The sequence below is a fragment of the Delphinus delphis genome, chromosome 7 (genome assembly GCF_949987515.2).
Source record: "Delphinus delphis chromosome 7, mDelDel1.2, whole genome shotgun sequence".
Taxonomy (NCBI): Eukaryota; Metazoa; Chordata; class Mammalia; order Artiodactyla; family Delphinidae; genus Delphinus; species Delphinus delphis.
The window spans coordinates 72,349,364-72,356,107 of NC_082689.1; the positions used below are offsets into that span (position 1 = coordinate 72,349,364).

Sequence of the window (6,744 nt, forward strand, 5' to 3'; positions counted from 1 at the left end):
ACACACCAAATCCAAGCCACACTCAAGGGGAGGGAAACTGGTCCTCACTTTTGGAGACAGGAGTACTGAAGTACTTGTAGACATACTTTAGAACTACCATAGTGCTCCTATTCTTTAAAGGATAATCACTGTTAATATATTGTTATATAACGTTTTAGACATTTTTCTATGCACATACAAATACATATATGAGGTACATATGAATGTATATCTATTACATATACATGTTTTACATATATTTATAGTTGTTTAGAAAATGCTATGAATATTATTTAAAAAATTTTTATTCATTACATAATATGTTAAGGATATCATTTCTCCTTGTAACACATAGCTCATTCTTTTTAATAGCTGCATAGCATTTCATTAGATACTAATAACATAATTTATTTAATCATTTCCCCAAAGATGTACATTTGGGTTGTCTACAGTTTTTTTTGTTACTATGAATAATATTGCAGTACACATCCTGGTACATAAAACCTTGCCTGCTTATTTAAGTATTTCTGCATGATACATTCTTATAAATGGAATTGCTGTATCAAAACATTTCTGCTTTTACTATTTTGATAGGTACTATCAAATTGCCCTTCAAAAGTTTCCTTTCTATGCACAGTTACATTACTCTTACTCATCCTCTCTGTTTACTGATTATTCCTACTGCCTGTGGTATCTGTGCAGAATTTTCTCATCTCTGGTGTCTTTTAGCTTTTCCAACACCTAATTTGTATTTCTCATGAAATGTTTCTGAGATAATCTAATTATCTACCTAATCACCATTCCATTATTCCTGTTTGGGCAGATCTGTTTCTCCAGGCCATCCCATATATCTCGGTCCTACAGCTTGGCTGTCCTTGAATCAAGCAACCACTTCTGGCAGAATCGGCTATGGACTGGGGGTGGGAGATGGGTCAGGAGATACCATTAAACAAACCCTGTCTGAAGAACCACCCAGGGCTACTTTTCTACCATGAGGCTGTGGGTATGGTAAGTATTCAGAGGTATGACTAGCCCTTTAGAGTGAATTTACCTAAGACACTCAAACCTTAGAGACTCAATGACCCATGAGAAAAGCAGAAATAATTAGATGCCTTCCACCTGTTACATAGGATTGTTATGAGCATGAAATAAAATATTGTAAATTGTAATGCACTGCGTGAAATGAAACAACTGGCAAAAGCCGTGGCATATACTAGATGCTCCATCAACAGTGGTGTAACAAGATGCTGTACAGTGCCCAGTACTAAAATGATCTATTCAGGCCCACCAGAGCAGGAAGCACCACTCAGCCTTAGTCTGGGGCACTACCAGGCACTGGGGCTGCTGGCAGGGCGAGCTGACGGTGCCCGTCAGAAGAGCCGTCAAGTCTGCTGTCATTCCTGCCCAGACCGCCTGGGAACAAGTGGGGGACTTTTGGCAGGAGGTGTGGGGGGCTGCAAAGTCCTTGAGGAGAGGCTATTCCCTCTTCTCACCAACCAGGGAAGAGAAGGTACTTCCTCTTCCTGAAGCACCGGGAGGGAAGCTTCACGTGTGTGTGTGTGTGTGTGTGTGTGTGTGTGTGTGTGTGACCACATCCATTCCTGCGCCACCGAGTCAGGGACATGTGAAAGTGTCTCGTGTGAAGCTGTCAGTGCTGGAACTAGCAGAGATCCCGCTGACACCCCGTATGGAAAAAGGGGTGGGAGGAGGATGACGGAGTCGAGAAAGAACAGACGGTCTTTTTTTTGTTTTTAAGTTTCCCCTAAAGTTAAAATTTTTAATTAAAAAGACTATTATTTTCCTTCTTAAAACTCTCTTTTTATGGTAAAATATAGACATAGGCAGAAAAAAACATTAAATGTTCCACTTAATGAGTTATCAAAGAAATATCTGTGTAACTATCACTCAGGTCAATAAATAAAACATTGCCAACACCCCAGCCCTCTCCACCTGTGTCTCTTCAAAATCAGAAGACCCTCCCTCCCCCAAAACGTAACCATGACTTGACCTTTATAATAATCATACTCTTGGTCTTTTTCTTTTTGAAAAAAAATTTAAGCTTGCATCCCAAACATTATACTTCAGTATGGCTTGTTTGGGGAATTTATATAAATGGAATCACACAGTGTGGATATACATCAATTTGTATATCTATGCTACTGTTGATGGGCATTTGGTTTGTTTCCAATTCAGGACTATTATTAACATGTTGCTGTAAACATTCTTTTTTTTTAATTTTGAAATTTTATTTTATTTTTTTTACACAGCAGTTTCTTATTAGTCATCAATTTTATACACATCAGTGTATACATGTCAATCCCAATCTCCCAGTTCATCACACCACCACCACCGCCCCCCGCCGCTTTCCCCCCTTGGTGTCCATACGTTTGTTCTCTACATCTGTGTCTCAATTTCTGCCCTGCAAACCAGTTCATCTGTACCATTTTGCTAGGTTCCACATGCTACTGTAAACATTCTTATACATGATTACGGGTGTGTATGTATACATTTCTTTAGGGTGTATAGCTAGGAGTGGAATTGTTGGGTGATAGAGTATGTGAATTCTCAACTGGACTATAGAATGTTTTCCAAGTGGATTCCCAATGTACATTACCACAAGCAGTTTAGGAGAGTTCTCTATGCTTCACATCTAAAATGATCATTCTTCATTCTGAGATAATGTACTTCTGTATGAAAAAGACCTTTTAAAAAAAAAGTGATAAAAATGATAATGGTAGAATTAACAGATTACTCTTTCTAAATGGCTTTACATGGTAAAATAAAGATCTAATAGTTCCATTTAGGCCCTATTTCCCGCCTGAAATCTTACTGGATCATGACATCCCAAATGCTAGAAACCATTGTCTCACATAACATGATATAGATTGTTCCTAATTATTATTTTCACATCAAAAACCACTTGATACGTATGGCAGCCAGCCTCCAAGATGGCCCCCAGTGAACCTTCTCTCTTGGTATTCATGCTTTTGTGTAGACGTTCCACAATGAATATGGGCTGGTTTTGTGACCAATGGAAGTGTCAGTGTATCAGTTCATAAGCTAGGTCATAGAAGGCAATGCTGCTTCAGTGTTCGGTCTTTTGGATCAATCACTCTGGGGGAAGTCAGCCACCATGTGTGAGGATGCTCAAGCGGCCCTGTGGACAGGCCCACAGAGAAAAGACCAATTTACCAATGCCAACTTGCTAACCAAGTGAGGGAGCCACCTTGAACAAACTTCCGCCTCAGTCAAGCCTTCAGATGACTTTAGTCCTCCAGCCTTTGAAATTTCCAGCTAGACCCCAGAAATCATAAAGTAGAGACAAGCTATCCCCCTGTGCCCTCTCTGAATCCCTGATCCACAGAAACCATGAGACAATACATGATTATTGTTGTTTTAAGCCGCCAAATGTTGGGATGATTTGTTATGCAAGAGATAATTAACATAATACACGTGATCACCTAGAAAATATACTTGGCCAAAATTTGAACCTGCATCTGATAATGCCTCTATATTTAAACACAGGTTAGAAGAAGTAGAGGTGACAAAGCAACATGTTGAATAAATGTGCACAGGGATGCAAATAGCAAAAATCCAGAATATAGGAAACTCTACAGCATAAATGACCCAACTCCTTCAGCTAGTAAATTGGAAAAAAAAAAAAAAAGATGAGAAAGGGAACCCATAAATTAAAAGGGACTTACAAGGTATGATAGTATTTGCTGTCCTCTCCTGTGGGAGACTTATTCTTCCCTTCTCCCCTCTGACATTGGCTTTGGCCATGTGACACTCTTTGACCAATGAAATGTGAGCAGATGTGATGGTTGCTACTTCTGAGCAGAAGTTTTAAAAGTCATTGTGTTTCAACCATTTATCATTTCCATCTGCCAGGAAGTGGGTGTATCCCAAATAGGGACTGTTTCTTCAGCCCATGGCCAAGAGTGAAGAGGATGCAGAGCTGACTCACAGTGGAAATTCACGTGAGCAGGAAAGAAACCCAAGTTGTCATAAGCTACTGTGATTTTGGAGCTGTTTGCTACCACAGCATAACCTAGTATAATCTGATTCATGCAATAAATGTTTTAATCAAATACAAAAGATAAACCTGGTTAGGATTCCAATTTATGAGACCACTGTAGAAATTTGAATATGGACTAGATATTTAATGATAATTAAGAATTGCTATTTATTTTACAGGTATGTTGATGGTACTGCAGTTTTTTAAGTTTTAAGATTTAGACCTTTATTTATTTATTTATTTATTTTTGGCTGCGTCGGGTCTTAGTTGTGGCACGCGGGATCTTTCGTTGCGGCGTGCAGGCTCTTTGTTGTGGTGCACAGGCTTCTCTCTAGTTGTGGCGCATGGGCTTCTCTCTAGTTATAGTGCATGGGCTCCAGAGCGCCCGGGCTCAGTAGTTGCAGCATGTGGGCTTAGTTGCCCCGTGGCATGTGGGATCCTAGTTCCCTGACCAGGGATCGAACCCGCATCCTCTGCATTGGAAGGCGGATTCTTAACCACTGGACCACCAGGGAAACCCCTGCAGTTATGTTTAACACAACAAAAATAGTTCTTTTATTTTAGACACATGGTCCAGGGGAAAGGGAAGGTAGGTTAGGGTATAGCTTAGTCATGAGTTGATAATTGTTGAGCTGGGTGTTGAGAACATGACAGTTTATCATACTATTCTTTCTACTTTTGTTAATGCTTAGAAATTTTCATAATAAAAAGTAAAAAAAAAAAAACAGTCTATCAACTTGAGTCCCAGAGTTGTCCCTTGACTCCCCAAGGTGTACAGAAAATATGGGAGCTGAGAAGATGGAGTTGATCAATTAAGTTTAGTGAGTAAGTAAATAAGGGAGGTGTTTGGAGAAGGTCTCAGGAACAAGACATCAAAACTGATTTTCAGTGAGGAAGATGTTTCTTCGGGAGCATTATATCAGGTTAGAGCAATATCAGGGTAAGATTTGGTGCGCTGGAGAGGGGTGGGGGGCTCTGAAGGTATCAGCTTCCACCACAAGTGTGAAAGGGAACGGGTGTGCCTTAAGTAGAACTGTTATCTCTTCTCTGTCTATGAGCTAAAATCAAACGTAGTATCTGTCTTACCAATTAAAGCACCTGACGCATTCTTTATCTGTGTATTGGGCATTAATGTTTGGAGTTAGGAGATGAATTGGTAGCTTAATTAATCGGCTCCACGCCTCAGCTTGGAATTGCATTACTTCCAGGAACGGTGCCTTCCTTTTGAGTTAATGACAGATTGTTTTCTATTGTTCCCCTTGCCTCCTATGAAGTGTTCTAATTCACTTTTTTTTTTTTTCTAATTCACTCTTAAAGAGGCTCCAGACTACATTTCCACCATTTGTACTGCAAGGATAGGATTTCCTGTAAGTGGAGTAGACGAAGTAGCTGAGCTTGAGCCATCTTGCCAGTTTCACATCCAAGAGGATGTTAGACAAGAGGACCACTTGGGCTGAGGGAGAGAAGAGGCTGAGCCTGAGCCAGACCCTCTGTCAGGAGGCTGTGGGCCGGGACATGGGACTTAGGGAGAGCCAACACAGGCAGCTCTAGAGGGGGAAGAAAATTTGTTGGCGTTAGAGAAGCAGCGGCAACCTCAGTGGTAGCACCTACTGCCCCCTGTCCAAAGGAGCCAAGGGAGGAGATTCTCATTTCACCCTCCAAACTGAGGGTGCTTCTGTCTGGGAAAGGGGGAGAAGACGGGGGTGTGAGAGCAGACATATCTCCCATCCCCTCTCCCACTAGATTGACATTGAAGTTTTGTATTGCTTTGTTTGTGAGATTGAAGTTTGAATATGAATAGGGCTGGGCATTAGAGATAAGACTGGGAAGTTATGGAATTAGATGGAGACATCATAAAGATAAGGGAGTTCACTGCCCAGAGTAAAGGGGGGATTTTACCAGAGGAGGCAGGGAGCAGTTAAACAGTTTCATGTTTACACCCCAATGAATTGCTACGCCTTAATAATCATAGGGTTCTGGACTTCCCTGGTGGCACAGTGGTTGGGAATCTGCCTGCCGATGCAGAGGATACGGGTTCGAGCCCTGGTCCAGGAAGATCTCACATGCCGCGGAGCAACCGAGCCCGATAGCCACAACTACTGAGCCTGCGTGCCACAACTACTGAAGCCCGCGCATCTAGAGCCCGAGCACCGCAACGAAGAATAGCCCCCGCTCACTGCAGCTAGAGAAAGCCCGCACGCAGCAACGAAGACCCAATGCGGCCAAAAATAAAAAAAATAAAAAATCACAGGGTTCTTTCATTTCCCCTAACAACATAACAACGAAAAACGAAACCAAACCAAAAAACTTTGGTTCAGGTTTTTAGTGATACACCATCCACTTCAAACTAGACAAAGCTTGTCTTCGGCAATTGCCCTTCTTAATCTTTCCTTCCTTCTTCCTTCTCTCCCTTAACCTGCAGAAAGGATCTGTGTCCTCCTGCTGCCCTCTGTACAGTTAACTAGTGCCAAACCTATGTACCATCAAGGACACTAAAAATAAATATCTATATTTTCTTTTAATATTTTGCCTACTGTGACCTACTTTTGGTTCAATGTCAAAAGCAAAGGGGTGAGGTGTGCCCTAAATAAACATGTCAGTGAACTCTGTCCTACCGTTTTGGCTGCATGGCTTTTGTACTGTCAACCAAAGTTGTTTTCTATAGACAGCAAAAGTTGCAAAGATCTTCCGTGTCAATACACTGATATTCAAGTTCTGAAATTCCACTTGCTTCATCAAAAATCTGT

At 41.2% G+C, this 6,744-nt stretch overlaps 1 non-coding gene across 1 annotated transcript; it reads left to right on the top strand.

The window, feature by feature from the left end:
- The first annotated feature begins 5,035 nt into the window (after nt 1–5,035).
- On the top strand, nt 5,036–5,221 carry LOC132428822 (U2 spliceosomal RNA). The gene has a single exon (XR_009520215.1). It is a non-coding gene; the product is annotated as a U2 spliceosomal RNA (small nuclear RNA).
- The last annotated feature ends 1,523 nt before the right edge of the window (nt 5,222–6,744 follow it).